This window comes from Felis catus, chromosome C1 (genome assembly GCF_018350175.1).
Source record: "Felis catus isolate Fca126 chromosome C1, F.catus_Fca126_mat1.0, whole genome shotgun sequence".
Classification (NCBI taxonomy): Eukaryota; Metazoa; Chordata; class Mammalia; order Carnivora; family Felidae; genus Felis; species Felis catus.
This window is the reverse complement of record NC_058375.1, coordinates 4,443,281-4,469,041: the sequence shown is the minus strand read 5'-3', so window position 1 is coordinate 4,469,041 and position 25,761 is coordinate 4,443,281. Positions and strand designations below refer to the sequence as shown.

Below are 25,761 nucleotides of genomic sequence, written 5' to 3'. Positions count from 1 at the left end.
CGAGCGTCTGACTTCGGCTCGGGTCACGATCTCACAGCTTGTGAGTTCGAGCCCCGCATCGGGCTCTGTGCTGACAGCTCAAAGACTGGAGCCTGCTTTGTTTTGGTGTCTTCCTCTCTCTGCCCCTCCCCCACTTGCACTCTGTCTCTCTCTCAAAAATAAAAATAAACATAAGAAAATTTTTTAAAAAAAGAAAAAAAGGGGGCGCCTCGGTGGCTCAGTCGTTTGGGCATCCGACTTCAGCTCAGGTCATGAGCCGGTTCGTGAGTTCAGGCTCCACGTCGGGCTCTGTGCTAACAACTCAGAGCCTGGAGCCTCGGATTCTGTGTCTCCCTCTCTCTCTGCCCCACCCCTACTTGGGCTCCAACTCTCTCAAAAATAAATAAACGTTAAAAAAAGTTTTGTTTGTTTTGTTTTTTTTTTTTAAAGAGAAAAACGGGAAAATTTCACCTAATAAATAGCCCAGCCCTGATTCTCCGGATCTGGAAAATGTGCTCATTTGTCACCCTAACTAGAAGTCATTTGGTGCTAATTATTCTAGAACTGGTGGCCGTTCTCCACTTCCCCAAGGGGCCTCCCCCTCAGGTGCAAGCACACTTCACTGTTTTATCTGTGACAAACCCCAAGCCTGCCTTGTGGGGTTTCAACCCGGAGGCTCTGAGCCCTGAATGCCAGTTCTCCATTCACTGTCTTCGAGTGACCTGAAACGCCATGATCTTGCCACCAGGCTGGAGCCTTCGCAGGCCCCTCCTGCAGAGCCAACCTCCTCCTGCCTGTGCTCAAAAACCCGGGCCACTTGCCCTTCTCACGTCTGGAGCTTCAAGCCCAAGAGGCAGAATGCGGTGCCCAGTGCACAGGAACAGCAGGCCGAGAGCAGCCAGGCTTTTAGGCCAGCCGGCCAGGGTGCTAGAATAAATGTCAAGGGATATTTGCTGCAAAGAGGCTCCAGAAATAATGTAAAATTGTTCTGTCCTTTTAAAAATGGAAAATGCCTTGGCAGGGTGATATATTATTTGCCTGGCTGCATTTTCTCTCTGTCTCCGTCAAGGCTTGGAAAGGCCTGGCACTTCTGCCTTTTCAAGCGGAGCTCAGTGTAACTGGACCACATCTAATGCCTGTACGATGCAAATGAAGATTGAAAGTGTTGTTTCCTTTGATGTGTGTGACTAAATGCTCAAAGGGGATATTTTCTTTTCGATCCTCCAGTGGATAGAGCCTCTTTAAAAATACCTGTTGGCTCCCTTTCCCCACCGGCGGGCGATTGCCGTAATTCCTGCATTGGAGACGGAGGTTGGGTACAGTCATGATGAATGTCTTTCTCTGAGAAGAATCCCCTGCTCGTGTTTGCAATGATTGTTAAAGCCCGGGAGGGAATTAAGAAGCGTGAAAGGCACGTTAATGATGGGTGTCTGCAATGAGCCACTCAGGCTTTCCTGGAAAAGTCCAGAGAGCGCATTTTAAGAGCGAAGTTGGGGAGGTGGATGAGTCACGGCCGGGCTTTGCGGTGACGCCAGCTCTTTCTGGCGCCCAGTGGCACAAAGGGCCCGGGAAGCTGGTGGGACCCCCGTTGGCGAGAGAGGCTGACGCACAGGTTGGCCGTCCGGTCTTACCCCTCGTCTCCTCCGCCAGCAGCCGAAACGATCCTCACCGGTGCCGGGGGAATCCTAGCTCTTCTCTGAATCTGGGTGGTTTCTGGAGACACACAAACACACGCAAGGAAATTAATAGCTCTGAGCGTTGTCAGAGCTCCCAGCCTCCAAACTGGCTGAGCTGGGCGCTTTGAACCACTTTCGAAAAGAGAAGAAGCCGAACCGCGATCCCACCTCAGCTACTTTGTCCTCCACACCCATGTTCAGCAAGGCAATCTACAAGAGACACTTTCGTGGGAAAGCAAACACAAACAAACAAACATTTGGATCCATCTGGGACATTTCCTTTACTTTTCATGTCACCTCCTTCCTCCTGTTCCCTGGTACATGTTTATAGTGTCTCACCCGGGGAAGGAAGCTGGAACGCGGATTGTTCTGGAGATGGGAGACTAGTGGGGAGGTCCAGGATAACAGGGGCTCGTCACATCCCGTTGCTCAGGGACCTGAGCAATAAATAATGAATGAAGAATGAGTGAATGAATGAATGAATGAATAGCCCAGCCCTATCCAGAGGAACCACGTTGTTTCGGGGGCAGGAAATTCACATAGAGAGGCAGGAAAGGTAGCCCTTGAGTGGATGCTGTGCTAATCTGCTCCAGCAGCCATAACCCTGTGCCATCGACAGGGTGGGGCTTACATAACAGAAAGTTACTTTCTCACAATTCTGGAGGCTGGATGTCACAGAGCAGGGGTCGGCAGGTTTCGTGCCTCCTGAGGCCTCTCTCTCTGGTTTGTAGATGGCTGTCTCCTCCAGTGTGCCCTTGCAAGATCTTCCCTCTGCACACAAGCATTCTTGGTGTCTCTGTGAGTCCCAATTTCCACTTCTTAGAAGGAAGCCGGTCCTACTCAATTAGGACCCGCCCTATTCAGCTCATTTTAATAGAACCACCCTTTACAAGGTCCTGTCTCCAAATATAGTCACATTCTGAGGCACCAAGGGTTAGGGCTTCAAGGTACCAATCTTTTTTTTATTTACTTGCTTTTTTTTTTTTCAACGTTTATTTATTTTTGGGACAGAGAGAGACAGAGCATGAACAGGGGAGGGGCAGAGAGAGAGGGAGACACAGAATCGGAAACAGGCTCCAGGCTCTGAGCCACCAGCCCAGAGCCCGACACGGGGCTCGAACTCACGGACCGCGAGATCGTGACCTGGCTGAAGTCAGACGCTTAACCGACTGCGCCACCCAGGCGCCCCTATTTACTTAATTTTAAAATGTCTATTGATATTTGAGAGAGAGAGAGAGAGAGAGAGCACAGCAGGGGGTGGACAGAGAGAGGGTGCGGGGATCTGAAACGGGCTCTGTGCTGACAGCAAAAACCCTGATATGGGGCTTGAACTCACGAACTGTAAGACCATGACCTGAGCTGCAGTTGGACACTTCACGGACTGAGTCACCCAGGTGCCCCCAATACGTTGGTGCTTCTTAACGCAAAAGAGCACTGGTCTCCTTTCCTGCCCTGTTAGCTGGGGCTACATTCTCCAGGCCTTTCATCCAAAACATGTTATGCAAGTATCCCTTCAGCGTAAACCCTGATGTACTTTTGTCTTTTAAGATCCTGGTTTCCTTCCTCTCTTCTTTCGTCCGTGTCCTGAGAGGCAGCATGATATGTCAGCAGGTGCCGGTGGCCTCCTGGCTCTGCCCGTGCACGCTGTTGCCTGGCAGGTGTCTCAACGTTGCTGAGGGCCCCCTCATCTGCAGGAGGGGCCCGATCGTCCCCGCCCTGCCTGCCTCACAGTATCACTGTGATGATCTCACAATGTCATGTTTATGTGTCCAACCGGCTACATGTGCCCGCCGAGGTGTATAAATCTCAGAATAAACAAGTCCAGCTTTCTAGAGCATCTGTTTTAAAATATGATCGTTATATTAAAATAAGCACAGATGCATTAGGAAGCAGAACAAAAAAATTGGCATGAAACGCAAATAAAACTGAAGATTTCAAATAAAATGTGTCCTTGCTGCTGCCTATGTGTTTCTGTCGTCCCGGGTACTGGGGTGGGGCGGGGGGAGTTGGAGCAGTGCTAGTATGCCATGAAGATGTATGAGGCCGCTCTCCAGGTACTGATAGGGAACAATTGCCAAGATATATTACAAAGTGAAAAAATCCAGGTGCAGAACAAGGTGTTACCATTTGTTTAAAAAAAAGCAGGGGCGTGTGGGTATTTATAAATGCTCGTGAATGCCAAGCACACTTTGGAGTCATACAAGGAAACCCGTAACGGGGTTACCTCGGAGATAAAGACCTGGGGGACTGGGAGACAGGGATGGGAAGGAGCCCTCTCACCATGAACCTTCCTGTATGACCTGATTTTTCAAAACATATATGGAGTACCTGTTTTTAAAACGCATTGTTTTTAAAAGCCACAGTTCCTGGGGCGCCTGGGTGGCTCAGTCGGTTAAGCGTCCGACTTCAGCCAGGTCACGATCTCGCGGTCGGTGAGTCCGAGCCCCGCGTCGGGCTCTGGGCTGATGGCTCAGAGCCTGGAGCCTGTTTCCGATTCTGTGTCTCCCTCTCTCTCTGCCCCTCCCCCGTTCATGCTCTGTCTCTCTCTGTCCCAAAAATAAATAAACGTTGAAAAAAAAAATTTTAAAAAAAAGCCACAGTTTGTATTTTAAAATTAATGCATTATCGTTATTCAGATGATAGTCATCAGAGTTACGTGGAGTATATGAGTATATGAACTATATGAGTTACATGAATATGTGGCTATATGAACCATATGAGTTATATAGAGGATTTGGGTACGTGAATATATAGAGTAACGAATATATGGAGTTTGTGAATATTCAGGGTGAGACACCTTGGATGCAGCCCTGGGCAATGCTAACATTGATGAAGTGATTGGATTGGAGACTGAGCAAAAAAAAAAAAGAAAGAAAGAAAGAAAAAAACAACCATAGAAGCAGAAAAGAGAAGGAGGAATCGAAGAAGGCCACAGAGAAGCCAAGTCAGAACCAATTCACACCCACTAGGACGACTACCATCGAAAGAAGAATAAAATACAACAGAGTAACAAGTGTCAGGATGGGATGGAGGAATCGGAACCCTGGGCGCTGCTGCTAGGGGGCTTGGAGGATGGCTCTTGCTGGGGAAACAGTGTGGCGATTCCTGAAACAAGCATATAGAATGACCCTATGACCCAGCGCTCCTACACTCAGGCCTACACCCTGAAGACCTCAAAGCAGAGACTCACACGCATCCGTACACACACGTTTGTAGAAACATCATTCACAATAGCGAGAGGTGAAAGCAACCCAAATGGCCATCCCTGGATGAACGGATAACCAAACTGTGGTATTCGCGCAACGGGAGGTCATTCAGCTCTAAAAAGGAATGAAGTTCTGACCTTGCTGCCGCACGAACGCATCTTGAAGACGATATGCGACGTCTCAAACAAGCCAGTCACGCAGGAACAAATAGTGTACGATTCCACTTCCGTGAGGCCCCTGGAGTAGTCAAGTTCGCGGAGACAGGAAGTGGAACAGAGGTTGTGTAATACAAGGCGGGGGGGCGGGGGGTGAGCCTGGGGCATTAGTGTTTCACGAGGGCAGTTCCAGCTGGGAAACGTGAGAAAGAAAGTTCTGGAGGTGGACGGTGGGACCGCTGCTCAGCAATGAGGATGTACTTGATGTCCCCTGAACTGCTGGTTAACATGGCAGATTTCACGTCACGTGTGTTTTGCCACCGCAACAAAAACATCAGTTACAGGATGGGTGTGAGTCCAGCCTGGCAGTTACCAGGGATTTCGATGAGCGCGGCGTCTGGGAAGGCAAAAGGGCAGAAGCCAAATGAGAGGGCATAGGACAGGAAGACTCTGACAGGGCGCCCATAGAAGGTGGCAGAAAGGTGGGGTGGCGGCTAAGGAGTTGGGGGGGGGGGCGCATTCTCAGCCCTCCCTGGACTTTTCTGCTCCCTTGGCCAGGCCTGGGCTCCAGGATCACTGCTGGGGCCGAGGTAGGAGGGGGAGGCTGTCCGTGCCCACTCCGAGGGACCCTCTGGCCTCTTCCAAGCCAACCTGTGCCTCCCCTTCCCCTCCGTTGTGAACACTCTTCAGTTCTCTTACGGTTCAGGCTTTCAGAAACGAGGGCCAGCGTCTTGCAGCTCCCCCGACAATCTGCCAGTCCCAGAGCTTGTCAGAGGCAATGAAATGCACAGCCAGCTACCTACCTGAAGAAGGGGAAGGAAAAAGAGAAAAACAGAGAAGGAGAAAACCATCAGAAGACATCACCTAGTGCACATGTTTCCTGGGGTCTCAGAGCCCATGTGCGGCTCCTTACTGGCTGAGACCAACAAGGGGAATGCGCTTTCTAGCACCTCCCCTCTGCAGACTTATGTTCGATCCCCTCCTCCTCCCCCGTGCGGTCTTCCCAATGCTCCCGTGCCACGGTCCACCTACCCTTACACTTGACATCAGAATTCACTCAACACATTGTTCATTAGCACCTGCCACGTTGCATCCCCTGAAGCAAGGCACGGAAGGGCCTTTCTGCTTGTGGATTTTAACATTCTTGCAGCGGGAGACGGATAACAAAGTTTAAAAGTTAAGTATATATGTGAGATAGCGTTAATGCTATAGGAAAAAAAAAAAAAAGTCCAGAAATAGGGAAAAGAGAGAGCACGAGTGAGGAATGGAATTTCAATTTCCAAAAGGGCAATCGGGGAAAGCAAGCCTCAGGGTGATATTTGAGCAAAAATCGAAGCAGGTGAGGAAGAGCCCTGTGGGTCTCTGGGGGAAGAGCATCCCAGGCAGGAGGGAGAGTCAGTGCAAAGGCCCTGAGGCAGGCATTTCCCTTGTGGATTGGAGGAAGAACAAGAGGGTAAACTGTTGCACTTGAGTGAGCACAGGAAAACAGTGGGAGATGTGCTCAGCGTTTAAAGACGTGAGCAAGCAGATCTGACGGTGTGGCTTTGCTACCAACATTAGGACTTTGGCCCCACTAGCTCCTTCCCAACACCATCCCAAAGGCTCCACCTAAGACATGTGAGCTTGGAGTTTCTCTACTACGTGGCAAAACTCATAACCCAGAGTTTACTTCCCATCTATTCTGCCAGGTGGAGAATGAACCTGTTACAAATGTTAATAATTTAAGAATAAGATGTGACTGATTGGGTAGCCCGTTCCTTTTCTTAGAGAACCAGAATGCAGCCAAATCACAGCCTTGTCATTTCTTGGTTATCAGAGTCACCATCGATGTGGCATACGTGTCAGGAGAGTAAAAGGTTGATTTCCACGTTTCTTTGTTAAACATGGACGGTTCTGTAAAAACCTGCCTACCTTCAGAGTACTGAGAAGTCAGGGGTGTTAGCAGTGGGTGTGTCCCCGAGTGAGTCCTCAAGGTGGGGGTCCCTGGGTAAGCTGCGTCCATAATTTTCTGGGAAACTGGGAGAAATGCAGATCCTGGGGTACTATTCGAGACCCACAGAGTCAGAAAATCCTAGAAAAGAGGAGCCCAGTGCTCTGTGTCTTAACAAACCCCCCCCCCCCAGGTGATTTTTTTAATATATTTTTTTAAAGTTTATTTATTTACTTTGAGAGAGAGAGGGAACACATGAGCAGGAGAGGGGCAGAGAGAGAGAGAGGAGACAGAGGATCCCAAGCAGGCTCTATGCTGTCAATGCAGAGCCCAATGTGAGGCTCGAACCCACAAACAGCAAAATCAAGACCTGAGCCGAATCCAAAAGGCGGACGCTTCACTGACTGAGCCACATAGGTGCCCCTTCCCCAGATGATTCTGAGGGGCACTGAGCCTTGAGAAGCATTTTCCAGACGACCACACCCCCCCCTCTTTAATCCCTGCCTTCGGGAGGGGTAGACATTGGGAAGTCGGAATGAGAAGAGAGAGACTTTTCTTTATGCCTTTAGCTTCCGGGTTCCCTATCTGGAGTTTTCGTTATAGATGGTCTCTGCTTATTTAAGACGCGCACATGTAAGCAGTGGGGACCACATCCAGTTATTTCGTCATGGGCACTCAACCACACACACACACACACACGCACGCACACACACACACGCACACACACGCACACCTATGTGCCCAGTGTCTGGCAAGCCTAACACAACCAGATGACTTCTCCAATTCCTCCCTGTAGGCGGGGCAATGTTGAAACCTTTTGCCAGTTACAAAGTTTCTCTGCAGAGGAAAACAGTGGTAAAAATGCCAAATGATGTTGTTTTTCAAACGCTAGTCAAACATGAGGCTCACTTTTTCAATGTTTGCGTGATCAGGATAAAACCAACTGTTCTTTTGGCTAGCATCTTCTCATGTACCGCTCTTTCTAAATAGGGTATAGGGGAAACCCTGGTAAACCAGCCTACCTTGCAGTCTGCAACGCATAACAAATGGTCCTGTTTCTTCGTTGTAATAGAAGTTTGAGTCCTTACAGCAATCCGGGAGACCCCGCCAAGTTTACCAAAAAGAGGTTCAGAACCGCGGCGGGGGTGGGGTGGGGCTCCTATCCCTTTTTACAGCCCCTCAGTCTGGTGGCCCATCCATCTAACCTGACTGTCTTACCATTCGCTGATACATTCTTGAGTTCTGAAGGAAAACAGCTATGCCAGGAATTTTATATGAGCAGTAGGTGCTGAGTCAGCGTTGATTTGGTGTATATTTTCCTACCAGCCTGATGAGACAAGTCACCGGATTATTTCCCACCTTCCGGAGCCAGAAGCCCTGCATGGGAAGGAGAGTCAGCCTGCCCCAGTGCACACGGAGAGTCTGTGTCAAAGGCAAGGGGAAAATGCCCTCGTTTTCCATGCCATTCCTCAGCGAATACTTTCTGTAGGTAAAAATAGTCCTGAGTTATGACCAGCTTTGGGAAGAGGTGGGGGGAGGCCTCTGCCAGAGCTCTTCCTCATCAAGGGACAAACTGAGGCTGGCCCCGGTTCTGGTTCCGCCCATACCAAGGGGCGATGTGGATGAGCCTCCCAGAGCCTAAAATGTTGATGCTCGGGGACAGTGTTGTCCCTCCCAGCATGCCCCCAGCAGCGAGCCGAACGGGCACCCAAAGCCAGACCCAGGAAGAAGGGGAAGCAAGAGAGACACCGGCCCTGCACCTGCACGACCCTGGCCGAGAGCTCCTGCCCGCTGTGCACCCGGGCCTCCCCAAAGACACCATGAAATGCTACAGAGGATTATCTAACAAGACAGGCTGGAACCTCCACCGAGTGCAATTCTTCAAACCATCACATAGTTAGCAGTAAATGCGCAAGACTGGAAAGGAAATGGAGAGAAAATTCGAGGGAGTCTGCTTCCAAACTCCTCTTGGGCCATCAGGATTGCGTATCGACAGAAGTCCTTGGTTTCCCTTACTGTTCCCAGCACCGCTTTGCAACTTGGGCGCATCCGAGAAAGGGGCCCGGACCAATGGCCTGACTCAGCCAAAATGACACAGCGGCACTGGGCAAGTCACATGGCTTCTGTGAGCTTCGGTTTCCTCGTCTGAAACGTGCATGGTGCCTACTGTGGCGCACCGTGACCTGTCGTGAGTGTCAGAGAGTATCTGCACAAGGTCTTTGGAAAATGAAACCTATTTCAGGGGCACCTGGACTGGCTCAGTTGGTAGAGCATGTGACTCTTGACCTCGGGATTGTGAGTTCGAGCCCCATGTTGGGCATAGAGATTACTCAAAAATAAACTCTATTTTAAAATGCAAGATATTTCCGGGGCACCCGGGTGGCTCAGTCCTTTGAGCATCCGACTCTGGCTCAGGTCATGATCTCGCGGTTCGTGGGCTCAAGCCCCGCGTTGGGCTCTGTGCCGACAGCTCAGAGCCTGGAGCCTGCTTTGGATTCTGTGTCTCCCTCTCTCTCTGCCCCTCTCCTGCTCACACTCTGTCTCTCTCTCTCTCTCTCATATCAATAAACATTAAAAAAATTATAAAAAAATAAAATGCAAGATAGTTCATACAAATGGAAGGCACAACAGTTACCATCTGCTCTCTATCGCTTACAGATCTGCAGCGGGTGTCTGTCCAGCCAGTCATTTTCTTTCTTTATTTTTCTTTAAATTTATTTATTTATTTATTTATTTGTTTATTTTGAGAGCGACAGAGACAGTACGAATGTGGGAGGGACAGAGAGAGAGGGAGACAGAGAATTCCAAGCAGATTCCACGCTGTCAGTGAAGAGCCCTACACGGGGCTAGAACTCAAGCACATGAGATCATGACCTGAGCCAAAACTAAGAGTCAGACGCTTAACTGACTGAGCCACCCAGGTGCCCCAAGACAGAGACATTTATTATGGGAATTGGCTCGTGTGATTATGGAAACTGAGAAGTCACATGATCTGCCTTCCACAAGCTGGTGACTCAGGAAAGCCAGTGGTGTAATTCAGACTGAGTCCAAAGGCCTGAGAATGAGGGATCTGGTGGTTTAAATCCCAGTGCGAGCAATGGAAAAGATGAATCAGCTGTCCCAACTGAAGCAGGCAGGCAGGAAGCAAAAAGGGGCGAAGGCCTCCTTGCTCTGCCTAAGATTCTATTCCAGCCTTCCAAGGATGATGGCACACACCCACACTGAGGAATGAACCTGTGTTCCTCAGTCCTCCCATTCAAATGCTCTTGTCACTTGGAAATACGCCTGCCCCCGCCCCAGACACCACCAGAAATAACGTATAATCTGGGCACACCCTGGCCCAGTCAAGTTGACGCGTAAAATTAACTATCAAAGTCACCAAATGGTTTTACGACATAAGGATTCCAAGGAATATCACACTAAGTGCTGGGGAGAACAAAGGAGAGATCACCTCCATGGAGGACACCAGGGCCACCTTACAGGAGAGGGCTGACCAAGATGGGCCTTGAAGGCTGAATGGGCATCACCATCCCACAGCATCGTGATTGCTCTCAGAAAGGTTGCCTCTCTCTGTTGTCATTCATTGACCCCACAATATTTGTGTTTCTGTGCGAGCTCGGGCACTGTTCTTGGCCCTAAGGATACGGTGGGAAAGGACAGAGACCGTGTCCTGCCCTTACAGAGCAAGATGGACAACAAAAGAAAAAACAAGGTGGTGTGCTATGTGACGGGTGCTCCGAAAGTCAACAAATCAGGGAAATGGGACAGGGAAGACCTCCCTGGGTGTGCAGGACAGCGGATGGACCGGAGCTGTGACTCTCTGGAAGAAATGCATATCAGGCACACGGAATAGTCTGTGCAATCGCCCTGAGGAGAGAATGAGCTTGGTCTGAGGAACTGATAGGAACACCAGACAGGGAAGGAAGGAGCCGGAACTGGAGGGTACTTGTCGGGCCCCCTGAGGAGGAGTTTGGATTTTATTCTATGTGTAGTAGAAGCTCTATTTGTAGGATTTTCAGCAGGGGAGATCATATGATCTAAACTTTTGCAAAGTCAAGATTTTGTTCCCAATAGTTTCCAACCATTTATTGAAGTGAATTGAATTTCATCCACTCTTCCAATATTAGCCATATGACCTTGACCAAATTCCTTCACCGTCGACTGTCCCACAGAATCTTCTTTACGCTTAGTAAGCTTGAGCCCAGCATGTGTTACGTGAAACTCTGGGTTGCCTCCCTGTAGTGGGGAGGCGGTGGATGACGGCTGGGGTGCCTTCCGTTTCCACGAGACCCGTGCTTGTGTCTGTGATGTCAAAGCACTGAAACGGCTGTGGGGTTACCCAAGCTTCCTCTGGCGCTCAGTTCCAACTGCATTATAACTGCTCATCTTCCTGCAGAATGACCCAGGCCCTCCCTCAACTCTGTGCCACAAAGGGAAAATTAACAGTAATATAGAAAGTTAAGAAGGTGAAAGAACATTATCACTCTTGTCAACAATAAAATCTGCTGCTGACATTCAGTTGTGAAGACAGGCACATCTATTATTTATAGAATACAGATGGTTAAATATTAAATACTTGAACCTAGGACAGTGTGAGGGTAAAGCCAGGAGTGTGAACTTGTCAAAATCGTAAAAATGGTAACTCTTCACAAGGGTGGAGTGCACCTACATTTATTACCGCTTTTATTGCACTATAAATTAAGGGGGGGAAACCTACGCTGTGTCAATTTCAAGTCCTAAGTGACCTGCATTATCTCTGGGATGGCATCTGTTCAAATCTGCTTCACAAACAGCAACTGACCCACCTGCCTAGAACTTTTGACTGTTTTGGCCGGGAAGGTGGCAAAAGATAAGATTTGCCCCCTTGTTTACCGCGTGAGGGATTGGCACGCGAGGAAAACATTTTACGAGTTGGCGATTTTTCTTATACTTGCGCGTCTGATCTAATGGTTGCCCAAAGGTTTGTGTTGACGAAGGCAAAAGTACCTTGCAAAAATCTTGAAAGTCACATGTGGTCTCGAATATCTTAATTTCTATATGATTTTGATGTTCTCCAGTTTACCTTAATTTGTTTCTGGCCTGAATTTTTCATGCAAGCTGAAAAACTTCATCACTGCCATTTGCTTTATAATATGAAGCGAGATACCATGAGGTCTGTCAGAATTGGAGTGTCCGCTCAGCCTACCCCTACAGCTCATAGACGTAAGCTTGATGTCTTGATGCACTGCTCACAATAAAATGATTTCTCCGTCTTCTTACAAAGAAGAGTTGCACATCCAATTTGTTTCTCCCTTTTAAAAAACGTGTTGAAGTTAGCCAAAAAATTTCCAGTGAAGCACCTGATTCAAATACAAATTCTGCCCAGTAAAGTAGGCAGTCTTATGTTTAATAAGTACTCAGCAAGGATTATGCATTAAATTATCTTCCTCAAAAACTTGCTGATAGACTTATCAATACCGGGCTTAATTTTAATGTTGAAGAAGTAAATTCTGAATCTTTCCATTTTAGGAGGAAAGGAAACCTATGACTTAATTGTATAACAATTTTAACCTTGATTATCCCTTTTTCTGATTGAACGCTATACAATGATATTAAATTCAAAAATTAATCTAGCCTGCAGGATGGATAATTAGTCAAAAGCAGGGAAAAAGTCACAAGAAATTAACAATGAAATCAATTCCTTGATTTTGTGTCACGCCTCTTTCTCCTGGGCATTCTGAGGCAGATTTTCAATATGAGCTCATTTCCTTCTTCTAAATTCTGCTGAAGTCATATTCTAGAAAGATCTAGACTTTTCCTTTTAGAGACAGGAAAACCAAGTTAGCGCAAAGTTCCATGGTGACAGGATGAAACATCAGAGGGAGAAATGATTCAGGAAGGGCTTAACTAGGAAGGAGGGAAGAGGCAGAGATCAGAGGAGCTGACATTACCTGGCAAAGAGAAGGAGGTCCAAATGGTTAGGGCTGGAGCAGAAAACTGCTTTCAAAAGCTGCTGGGAATCTAGCAAGCAACCATCCGGTTCGGAGCAGGAAAGCGGGGAGCTCCAGGAAGAAGATCTCTGGTGAAAATAAATGGAATAACTGAGATCTTGAAAAGGAGTTGAGAGTAGGGTGAAGACAAGTCACACACTCGAAAGAAAGAAAGAGAGAAGGGCAGGCAATTAGACCTTCGGGGAGAAACAACAGAAAGTAAGAAAAAGAAGCAAGCAAGATGTGTCATAAATTTAAGTCGTCCATGGAATATAACATATGATTTTTTTAAATATTTGGGAAAATGGCACAGAGTTTGCTCTTAGCATCAAACGTGCCCGGGGATGTCGTTTTAATGTAAAGCCATTCATTGATTTTTAGCCTTTCAATTCAAACTGCAGACATAGCCTCCAAGATGCTATATTGTCAGAATGCAAATATTACCAACTTTGATGTTGTGAAATGTAGTTAATAGTTGTAACAAGGAAGGAGGAAGGAAAGGGTGGGTATAAACATCCTTACCTGACAAAGTGAAGGATCAAACGAAATTATGGACAGTTGATACACAAGAAATCAAGACATAAGCCCATTATTTAAAGTTGGGAAAATTTTAGAAGATTTAATAATAATGTAAATGTCAAACATTAAGAGAAGAGGAAAAACTCAAGAAGGGACTCAAGAAGAAACAGAAAATATGAACAGACCGATAAGAGACTAAGTTAGTAATCAAAAACCACCCCCCACCACCCCTACAAGCCAACCTACATGGCTTCACTGGTGCGTTACACCAAGTGTTTAAACAAGAATGAATACCAATCCTTCACAAACTCTTCCCAAAACTAAAGCAAGAGGGAAACAGTTCCCACCCCATTCTGAGGCAAGCATTCCCTGATACCAAAACTGGGTAAATGCATCACCTCCAAAATCACATACCAACATCCTTTTCGAAGATAAATGCAAAAATCCTCAACAAAGTATTCACAAATAAAATCCAGCAACATATAAAAAGGATTATATGACCATGGGGGATTTCTCCCAGAAATGCACTGTTGGTTTAACATATGAAAATCAACCAATGTCGTATACCATGTTAATAGAGTAAAGGACAGGGGTGCCTGGGTGGCTCGGTTGGTTGAACGTCCAACTTTGGCTCAGGTCATGACCTCATGGTTCCTGAGTTCGAGCCCTGCATTGGGCTCTGTGCTGACAGCTCAGAGCCTGGAGCCTGCTTCAGATCCTGTGTCTTCCTCTCTCTCTGCCCCTCCCCAGCTCATGCTCTGTCTCTCTCTGTCTCTCAAAAACAAATAAAACATTACAAAAAATTTTTAATAAAAAAATAGAGTAAAGGACAAAACTACATAATCACTTCAATAGACACAGAAGAAGCAACTAACCAAATTCAATACTCCATCACATTACTAGCACTTAACAAACTAGGAAAAGAAGGAAACTTCCTCAACCTGATGAAGGTATCTATATAAAGCCCACAGTTAACAGCATACTTCATGATGAAAAACTGAACACGTCCCCTCTACGATCAGCATAAGACAAGGGTGGCTATTCTTTCTTCTTCTTCTTCTTCTTCTACTTCTTCTTCTTCTTCTTCTCTCTTTTTTTTTTTTTTTTGGTTCATTTATTTTTTTTTTAATATGAAGTTTATTGTCAAATTGGTTTGGTTCATTTATTTTGAAAGAGAGAGAGCAAGTGAGGGAAGGGGCAGAGATAGAGGGAGAAAGAGAGAATCCCAAGCAGGCTCTGCACCATCAGCACAGAGCCCGATGCGGGGCTCGAACTCATGAACCATGAGATCATGACCTGAGCCAGAGTCGGACTCTTAACCGACCGAGCCACCCAGGCGCCCCAAGGATGACCATTCTCACCATTTCTATTCAATATGGAACCGAAAGTTCTATGCAGGGCAATTAGGCAAAAAAAAAAAAAAAAAGCATCTAGTTTGGGAAAACAGAAGTAAAACAATTCACAGATGTTATGCTCTTATATATAGGAAATTCTAAGGAATACACACACATACACACACAGACATACACACACACACACACACACACACACACACTATCAGAACCAGTAAACAAGATCAACAAGGCTACAGGATACAAAATCAATATATAAAAATCAATTATATTTTCATACACTAACAATGAACAACCTGAAAATGAAATTAACAATTCCACTTACAACGACATCAAAAGCTGAAAGCCACAGAATATTATTGCAAGAAATTAAGGAAGACTGAAAAAGATGGACTCCTTGTTTATGGACTAGAAGAATTAACCGTGAAAATGGCAACTCCCCAAACCGGCCCACAGATTCAACACAATCCCCCCCAGACCTAAACGCAAGAGCTGAGACTGTAAAAATCTTAGAAGAAAATGTAGGAGTACGTCTTCCTGACCTTGGATTAGGCAATTATTTCTCAGATATGACACCAAAAATATGAACGATAACAACAAAAAATAGATGCATCGGTCACCGTGAAAATGTAAAATATTTGTGATTCAAAGGACACCATCAAGAAAGTGAAAAGACAACCCACAAAGTGGGGGAAAAAATATTTGCAAATCATATATCTGATAAGGATCTAGTTACTCAGAATACATAAGGAATTCTGCCACCTCAACAATAAACAAGTAATCCAATTTAAAAAGACAAAAGACTTGCATAGACATTTCTTCAAAGAAGATCTATGAATGGCCAGTAAACTCATGAAAAGACGCTCAGAATCATTAGTAATTAGGGAAAATACAAGACAAAAACCACAGTCACAAACCACTTCACATCCACTGGAATGACCATGAGAAAAAAGACAGACAAAAATATCTTGTGTTGGTGAGGATGTGGAGAAATGAACAGTTGCCAGGGGCTGGGAGAGCTGACTGCTAATGGATATGGGGGTTCTTCACGGGGGACAAAATGTTCCGGCTTTAAACGTGGTTGCACAACTTTGTGAGCACGCTAAGAATCCACTCAACTGCGCACTTAAACGGGGTAAATTTTATGGTATGTGAATGCTAGCTCAAGAAAGCAGTTATAAACATAAAAGACAGAAGGAGGGAGCACCTGAGTGGCTCAGTCGGTTAAGCGTCCTGCTCTTGATTTTGGCTCAAGCCTTAATCTCTCCGTTCATGAGGTCGAGTCCCGTGTCGGGCTCTGTGCTGTCAGCTGCTTGGGATGTTGTCCCTCTCTCTCTGTGCCCCTCCCCTGTGTGCGTGTGTGTGTGTGTGTGCACGCCTGCTCATGTGCTCGCTCTCTCTCTCTCTCTCTCTCAAAATAAATAAACTTAAAAAAAAAAAAAAAGAAGACAGCGAAGGGAAAATGATGAACTAAAGCCTTATCTTTCCAGTTAGGAGTCAAAAGGTAAGAGCCCCAAATTGATAAATCAAACAGTAAAGGTGTGACCCTAGCACAGCTCAGGAAGCTCTGGAAGAATTAAAACAAGGAACGTAAAGTCCCTTTTGGGAGAGGGCTGGGAAGTGTTGGAGAAGAAAGCTGCTTTGCCACGTTATCTCTTTTCTACTTATTTGTTGCTGTGTGCGTGTACGTGTGTGTGTGTGCGATTTTGACACAACAGAAAAAAAAATCTTAAAAATGCAAGCATTTTTTTTCAAAGCTCTTGGAGATCGAGGCCAGGGAAAGGAAAGCTTTGCAAGGTACTCATGGGACACGGAGGTGGAGCTTCTGGACGGAGCTTCTTCCAGGAACCGTCCTCGTGCTGAAGTCTTGTCTCTGCTGCACACCTGCTGTTGCTCCTTGCGGCCTCCCGCTGCGGCCAGATGACCCTGTCTGGGCTCCAGCAAGGGTAATGACTGATACAGACTTTTCCCAACCAGCTGAGAGATCAGACAGTGACACCATCAAAGAAGGAACAGTGAAAAGAATTAACTGTAAAATTAATTAAATGTCATGCATCAGACTCGCAGCCAGATTGGAACAAGAACGTGGCTGTGGCTCAAGCAGCTAGCGCTCCACTTTTGCGTATCTCTTGAACAGCCCCCCAAGTGCGCCAGCAAATTGGGGGTTCACACTGTCACCGGTGGTCTCTATGGCTTTCATTCCAAGTCACTCTTCTTCTGGGTCAAACCTGTTGTTCAGCTACCACACAGCTCAGAGAGTTCTCCGTTTGATCCCACACTCGGGGGCGAAAAAAAAAAAAAAAAACATAACAGAGTGTAAGGTAATTTTGTCCCAGATCTTTCCCTCCGAGTCATGAACATAATAGATTTGACTTTTTACATCGTGTGCCCCCCTAAGAAGCATAAAAGAAAGGTTACACTGGCAGGCAGCTAGAAAAGAGTTTAATTAATCCCAAAGTGTGTGCTTCATTTGGAAAGTGCATCACAAAGAATCCTGTGTTTACTGAACTAGATCCTTAGGGCCATTATCCCTCCACCAATGGTGAGATTTTTCTGAGGGAGCCTTGTCCCTTGTGGTCTGGAAGGTACTGCCATTAAAATAAGATCCACACGGGGAACCAGAATTGAAGATGCTGAGGATTCAGACACTTTCCCCTTGGCAGAGGTAATTGGCATCCTGGCATTTGTGGAAAGATCTGAGCCCTAATCCTGTAGACTTTGATGGGGCCAAGCCAGCTTTCCCCAGACCATTCCCACGAAGCAGCCCAAGGGTGGTCTGCGTCTGGCATCCTCCTCGTTTGCTATCCCTTTTCTAAACGCAGAGCTGCCCTGTCTTAGCAGACACGGGTGAGGGCTGATCAGAAACTATTTGCTTAGAGGCGCCCGGGTGGCTCAGTCGGTTGAGCGTCCGACTTCGGCTCAGGTCATGATCTCACAGTTCGTGCGTTCTGGCCCCACATCGGGGCTCTATGCTGACCGCTTGCTCAGAGCCCCGGAGCCTGCTTCGGATTCTGTGTCTCCTTCTCTCTCTGCCCCTCCCCCGCTCACACTTTGTCTCTCTGTTTCTCAAAAATAAATAAATGTAAAAAAAAAAAAAAAAAAAACAAAGAAAGAAACTACTTGCTTAAAACAAAAAATGGAGTTGTGCTTTCATTTAGCATTATCTTTTTTTTTTTTTTAACTTATTTTTGGGACAGAGAGAGACAGAGCATGAACGGGGGAGGGGCAGAGAGAGAGGGAGACACAGAATCGGAAACAGGCTCCAGGCTCCGAGCCATCAGCCCAGAGCCCGACGCGGGGCTCGAACTCACCGACCGCGAGATCGTGACCTGGCTGAAGTCGGACGCTTAACCGACTGCACCACCCAGGCGCCCCATTTAGCATTATCTTATTAGATGAGTGATTCATTTAAAAGCTTAGGATGCTGGACGTGGATGAACCTTGAAAACATTTACTCACTGGAAAGTGCCGGCCACAGGAGGATAAATACGGTGGGATCCACGCTGTGGGGTCCCTCGGGGAGTCAGACTCACAGACACAGAGAGAAGAAGGGCGGGCGCCAGAGGCTGGGGGACGGGGGAGGCGGGTAGCGTTTCACGGGAACAAAGTTTCAGGTTGGGAGGGTGAGAAAGTTCCGGAGACGGACGGTGGTGATGACTGCACCACATTCTGAATGTACTTCATGCCAACCGCATACACTTAAAATGGTTAGAATGGTCATTTTTACGTTACATATATTTACTACGATTTTCAAAAATACGTTAAGTTAGGGCTCATTCTAGCAAAAAAAAAAAAAAATAGCACAGCGTTGTGCTTTCTGCTAGGTGTTAGCTTCATGCTGATCTCAGAGGCGGCTTTAGAAGCCAGGGTGGGGGACCCTCCGTGGGCATCGGAGGGCAGACCCAAACTCTTCTGGAGACCTGGAGGGAAGAAATTTTTCCTGCTCATGAGTAATGACTGTGGTTTTCTGGCAAACATTAAGGAGGAAGGAACTAAAAATACTTATCGGACACCCTGCCAAAACTGCACAGCGCTCAGAACGTACCAGGCCAACATGTAGAAGAAGCACTTTCAGAGCGCGAGGGATAGGACTAGACACGAAGGTCAAAGTCATTTCACACCTTCCCCTCGCCTCTCGAGAGGCCCGGGCGCAGGAGGAGGGACCAGGCGCCCAGCGCCGCCCCAGCCAGCTGCCCGGAGCCGCTGCCCAGGAGAGAGGAGGTGCAGGACGAGTGCCCCCCCCCCAACTGGCATGCCGGCCGCAGTCCCCGCTCCCACCCAGCTGCAGGGTTCGCTGAGCCCTGCCAGGCGGTGCCTTTTCTGCTTGCCAACTCACAGAAGCTGAGACAGAAAGAGCAACACAGACGTTTCCCTGATGCTTCCTCCAAGCTGCTGGAGTCCAAGCCCCAGACACCTGCACGGGGGGTGGGTGGGAAGGAAATGAAGGTGTGTGCGGGGGTGGCCCAAAAGGGGTCTGGCCCTGGAGACCCGCGCTTCTCAAACTTCAGTCTGCCTGTGTTCAGCGGGGGGAGCTGGTTAAAACGCAGCTCTGATTCAGCAGGTCTGAGCGGGGCCAGAGATCCTGACTTCTAACAAGTGCTCAGGTATGCGGCCGCCGCCGGCTCAGAGACCGAGAATGAAACGAAAGGCCACCAGGCAGAGAGAGCAAACAGGGGTGGGGTTGGGGGGGGGTGAAGCTAATGGCGGTGGGTTACTCAGGTGTGGTGAGCTCCTGCTGTGGAAGGTGAATGTTTTCTAAATCCTGACCTTGTCCGTGCAGGTCAGCATTGGAGCCGAAGGCCCATGATTTTGTATCCAGCACATGTGAGAATTTCCCTCAGCGTCGGCACTGCCCGGGACCCCTGTGGGTTTGGAGGGTGCAAGCACCCACTATCCACTAGGGGAAGAGTGTCACTGCAGAGAGGGTACACGCTGGTCCGATTGGGAAAGTCGAGGAGTGTGACAGAGGGGTTCAAGCCCCAGATGTTCTACCTCAGCTGCGTGACCCTGGGCAAGCCATTCTGAGCCTCAGTTTCCTTATCTATAAAATGGGGTGAGAGGGGCGCCTGGGTGGCTCAGTCGGTTGAGCGTCCGATTCGGCTCAGGTCACGATCTCACGGTTCGTGGGTTCGAGCCCCGCGTTGGGTTCTGTGCTGACAGCTCGGAGCCTGGAGCCTGCTTCGGATTCCGTGTCTCCCTCTCTCTCTGTTCATCCCCTGCTCTCACTCTGTCTCTCTCTCTCTCTCTATCTCTCAAAAATAAAGACTAAAAATATTTTTTTAATAAAATAAAAGGAGATGGGGCGAATAATGGTACCTTTCTGTGGTAGACAGCACAATGGCCCCCAAAGAAGTAGGTATCTTAATCCCCAGAACCCGAGACTGTGGGACCTTACACGGCTAAAGCGTGTTCCCAGCTGTGGTTAAAGACTGTGGCTTGGGGCGCCTGGGTGGCTCAGTCGGTTAAACATCCGACTCTTGATTTTGGCTCAGGTCACGATCTCACAGTTCATAGGTTCAAGTCCCACATCGGGCTCCATGCTGATGGTGTGGAGCCTGCTTCAGATTCTCTCTCTCTCTCTCTCTCTCTCTCTCTCTCTGTCTCTCTGCCTCTCCCTTGCTTGCTCGCTCTCCCTCTCTCTCAAAATAAATAAACATTTTCAAAATAATAAATAAACCTTGACCTATGGAGAAGGTCCTGGATTATCCAGGTAGGTCCACAGTCATCACCAGTCTTAAGAGGGAGACAGGAGGCTCAGTCAGACAAGAAGACACAGTGAGGACAGTAGAGGTCAGGGAGAGAGATTTGAAGGTGCTATGCTCCTGGCTCAGAGGGGGGAGACAGGACGCACAAGCTAAGGGATGCAGGCAGGCTCTAGAAGCTGAAAAGGGAAGGAAAAGGAAGAAAACGGACTCTCCCACTCCCCACCCCCAGGGCCTCAGGAAGGAACAGAAGTCTGTCCACACCTTGATTTTAACCCCACACAACCCATTTCCTCCAGAACTGTAAGACAACAACCTGCTGTTGTTTTAGGCCGCCAAATATGCAGTAATTTGTGACAGCAATCATAGGAAACAAATACGCTTTTCCACAGGAAGTTTGTAAAGATTCATGAAACTGCGTAAGCAGCTCCTAGCACGGTGCCAGGCACTCAGGCAGCTGCAGCTGTTGGTGGGGGTGGGGGACGCTCATGTTCCACCCTCAGCCTGGCCAGGAGCATGGAGGTCATTACTAAGTGGTGACCCTGGACTTCCTGCTTCCAAGCACCTCCGATGCCTAGAGGTCAGACAAGCTTGGCGGAGAAGGATCCCCAAAGCGAAGGCTTTAGAATCACAGATGAAGCGCAAAGAGGACCTCAGTCCTGAGGGTTCCAGCCAGCATCACGCACTTTCCTTTCACCTAAGGATTAAAGCCCACTTTGTAAAAATCTCTATACCTCCACAATAATTTCACAAAGAAATGCCATTTTAGGGTGGGGAGGAAAGAGTATAAAATGGATGATGTGCAGCTTGAGTTTCAGGTTGATGCAAAATGGGGCAGACACAGAACTGAGCCTCCCAGGAAGGACTTGATGATGGAGACCGTGGCCGCAGCCCTTGAGATCGCACGCGGCTCCCGGATTACCAAACCTGGACCCGGGCCAGGGTGTAATGGATCATAACTATGGAGTAAGTTATTCAAATTATGATCATTTCAGGAACCGTTTTTTTACGAGAAAATAAATTTTAAATAATAGCATTTTAAACTTTTTATGGTTACATTTGTCATGTGACCTGAGACAAGGTATATTTTTGCACTAAAATGGGGCGCATTAATTATCTCCAAAGTAACACTCGCTCAGTAACAACATCAGCAGGATGAAAGGGCAGGCTGGGCCAGTCAGCCAATCCTCCTACCTGAGACACGAGAGCACACACACGTATGTGCACACGTGGAGGGTGGGACAGGACGGTTCGGCCTGTGGGTCCAACATAGGTCACCGCAGGGCGAGGGAAGATCGTACACGGGGCAGGTGACGTAATGCAGGCCCAGCAAAGCTAATGTGTGTGTGCGTGTGTGCGTGTGTGCACGTGCGTGTGCAATTGTGCACGTGTGCATGTGTGTATATGTTTGCTTGTTTGTTTAGCAGCTAAACAATCAGTTCACCTTTGGCCATATGCTTCCCCAAACTTCTAGAAATGGAAAAGAAATTTCTATCAGCAATCATTGCCGACCTTTCTCTCCATGTTCTCATGGGAGCCCAGAGGGTCTGAGCCCACCCACCGCCCCTGCAGGTGATCGGGGGCCTGGTAGCAGAGAGTAGGGTTGTCGAACAGAAGGTTTCCTGGCAGGAAGACCGGTCACTGGACCTAGGAGGTCCACACAGTCACTGTTGTCCCTGGGAGGAAGGACAGGAGGCTCATACATAATAAAAAGAATGTTTTGTATAGTGCTTTCCAGTTTACAACTCCTTTTCCATTCATTGTATCGCCTGCCCAGGACTGGCTAATATAATTTGTGAGGCTGGTACAGGCCCCATTTAAACATTTTTAGGAATTTTGGGGCGCCTGGGTAGCTCAGTCGGTTAAATGTCCGACTTCGGCTCAGGTCATGATCTTGCGGTTCGTGAGTTCGAGCCCTGCGTCGGGCTCTGTGCTGACAGATCGGAGCCTGGAGCCCGCTTCAGATTCTGTGTGTCTCTCTCTCTCTGACCCTCCCCAGCTCATGCTCTGTCTCTGTCTCTCAAAAATGAGTAAACATTAAAAAAATTTTTTTTTTAATTTTTAAGAGTTTGAAGATGGCAACCACAGAACATTAAGCCAAGCCCAGGACGCTCTGTGGCTGCCCGGGTCAGCCGCCTGTGTAAGTAGCCCTGCTCCTGTGAAGATTTAGAATTTACCATTTGAGGCATAGGTACCACCCATTGTCTCCCATACCCCCCTCCCCCTCATCCCCCTGCCGTGTGCTTCCAGCTGCGAAGTACAAACACCCAAAGCAAACTGGCTTAAGCAACAAGGAAATGGACGGGGTGCCATGACTGAGAGTCAAGAGAAAGCTTGGGCTTCGGGACGCCCCTAATGCACTGGCTGTGACTCAGTTTCCCTGCCTTGCTCTGGGTTCTGCCCTCTTGGGTAATGACATCATCCTCAGGTTGGAAGCAAGAATGGCTGCACATCGGGCCCCCCCCCCAACTGTGCACAACATGCCGTGCACCGACCCAACCTTGGATTCTTTGACCAAGAACTAGCAAGAAAGGGGGCTCTACAGCCCCCTCCCCATCCAGCTGAGCTCAGCCCCCAGACCACCTTGCTGCTGCGCTGGGTGTTGCAGAGACAAATCCACACGACCGCACCAGTGCCCTGCCCACATTCCTTGGTGAAAGCTGTCATGAGCTGCCATGTTCTCTAGCATATGACATTGACCTCGAGCCATATCTATTTGGGACACGGGTGCCCCAACCTGAGGACCAACAACCGATCGGTTATATATTGACCTGTATAGAAAGATGGATTAGACCAGATTGTTGCTCTGGGCATTTGAAGGAAGAAACCATAGGACTCAGAGAGAAGGAGGACCAGTTAATGTTCAAAACTGAAGTTTAAACATTACGACATGAAAAGAAGTCAGGGAGGCCACAGAGGGTCTCGTGCTACCAAAATCATGAACAAGATCCGGGTCCAGCAGAAGCCATAGGGTAGAGATCTTGAGCAAAAGGTGAGAAGCAGGAGAGTGGGGGAACGGAGGCCCCGAGTAGCCTGGCGGAGCCCCAGAGTGAAGCCCACAGAGTCCTGCTCCCGAGGGCCTGAGGGCAGTCCAGCCTCTGGCGGCATTGCCCAGCCTCGCCAGCCCTCCTCGTTCTTCTCCTCTATTCGCTCAGTAGGTTTTTCTCACAACCAGAGGAGTCCTGCTTCAAACAAGGATCTTAGGTTTAACTGCACTTTTCAGCTAAGAGGAGAGACATACAAGAAAAGAGCCCTTCATTCATTCAACACGCACCGAGAACTCCAAGCCGAGCACTCTGCCAGGCTTTGGGGACGCTACGGGCGGCCGGTCCTCTCAAGGACCTCGGTGTGGCCTTGGGGGAGGGGACAAGACAGGTGAGCAAGTGATTACCCTGTGGTGCGATGATAGGGAGAGGAAGGAAATGATTCAGAGTCCCCAGACTCCTCCTTCTCTGAGGGAAGTGTCCCCAAAGCTTAAACCACGTTCGAAATGGATGCTCTGAGCCAGCGTGAGATGGAAATATTGAGTAAAAAACAAGCATATGGCAAATTTCTCCGGTTCCCCTCCCCACTGTTTCCCCTGGATCTGTAATCCTTCCACTTCCATGAAAAAGAATTAAAAACAAATAACCAAGGTTTATCCAGAGAGCTTTGCACAGATTAGTCCTTGCAGTGGGTAAAGCCCGCAAAAGTACGGCTTGCAGATACTGAGAACGCTGATAACCAAAACCATATCCATGGTAACTGATCAGAAACATAGGAAATCTATGACATAGGAATCTCTGATGAGACAGAGTAATCAGATGGATGATAGTGACTTATGAATCTAGTTACGGAATTTTATGAGAAAAAGAAGAGGAGGGAGAAGGAAGGGGGTTCGCTTCTCAACACAACATCCATCTACGTCAGAATAAATAACCTCACCTTGATTCCAAGGGACTCGCCTTTCTCTCTGAAAATATCCAGGGATATTGGGTGCGTATTGGCAGGCTGGTGCCGGCTGGGGATGGGGCATGAAGAAGAACTTGCCTATTTTTGTGGGGAAGATTGAGCCACACTTTCCTGATTCACTTATCCTACGGGCATTCAATAAACCCACTGCACATTCACGGATTGATATTTGATATCGAAAGGCTGGTTTAAGAAAGCCTTAGGTCCCGTGGGTGAAAAATCTTGCGGTCAGAACTCTGAAGCAAAGAGGTCCAAGGAAATTTGCTCCAAACTTTGGAGGGGGACATTAGCTTAATTCTCTGAGGGACAGAATTACAGACTTTCCCCTTCCTTGCCTCCTTGAGACCTCCTTAACATAACAGGATGTGCTGTTAAAATCTGAAAGAAATCGCACCGCATGAATCATAAAGACTGAAGTTTAATTTTTAGATTACAAGAGAGAAAAGCGAGCCTGAGAAGACCGCCCTAAGGTCAGCCGAAGGGGACGGGAATTGATTTCTCATGAAGTCATGGTTCAACAAACCCCTGGCCAGATGTGACCTGGCAAATGTCCACATCTGTATCAGAGAATCCAAAGTGCCATCCTTTCGTACTTAGAAAATAGATTAATAACAAGGCAAGTCACGATCACATTAACAACACGACAGCTGCCGGTCTGATGAATTGGAATGGGCAGAAGTATATGGAACTTACATTTTCGGAGTCAATGAGTTTTGATAATTGAGTTTATCCCTTGTGATGAGTACAGTTCTAGGAAATCTAGATAAAAGTGTTACGGGCTCTGTTTGCCTAAGTATTTCCTGAACAAGGACCGTTAGCTCTGTATCGCTTTTTTGGAAGTTTCGTTGTCATTACATCCAGAATAAGATGTTCAGTGGCGTTCTCCAGCACCGTTTGCACCCCACAGAACCCCCTTTATTTTTTAAAGTAATCTATGGAAATATCTGGAAATCACCCAGAAGAAAGGCGGCTCTCTGCTTGGTGAATGGCTAGGAGGGGCTGACCCTTTTCACCCCTGCCCCCGCTGTTACACACAGTAGCCCCTGGGGGGATCCTGGGGAGCACAGTTTGAAAACCACTGCACAATCCACAATGGAGCTCCACGATTCTTTCCTAGTTAATGGACTATCACTGAAGCTTCCGGAGGATTTGGCCTTGGGTTGGCCTTGGTTTGGGTCTGCATGGGCTGGCCCAGGAGAAAGCTGTCTGGGAGGAGAATGCACTGAGGGCCAGGGGCAGGAATGGGAGGGAATCTGGGGCGGAAGGAGCCTGGGAGTCACCCAGAGAGGGTGCCTGGGATGATACGATAGGAAGGAAGAAGA

The 25,761-nt window shown here is 47.9% G+C and overlaps 1 long non-coding RNA gene across 2 annotated transcripts; it reads right to left on the bottom strand.

The window, feature by feature from the left end:
* Positions 1 to 1,391: 1,391 nt before the first annotated feature.
* LOC109502054 lies at positions 1,392 to 3,328 on the bottom strand. 2 transcript variants are annotated; one of them, XR_002744287.2, is made up of 4 exons: positions 3,190 to 3,328; positions 2,310 to 2,451; positions 1,995 to 2,092; positions 1,392 to 1,692 (listed from the first exon to the last, which is right to left on the bottom strand). It is a non-coding gene; the product is annotated as an uncharacterized LOC109502054 (long non-coding RNA). The 2 variants fall into 2 exon arrangements; XR_006583874.1 differs by having other exon boundaries at positions 2,992 to 3,324.
* Between the last annotated feature and the right edge of the window lie 22,433 nt (positions 3,329 to 25,761).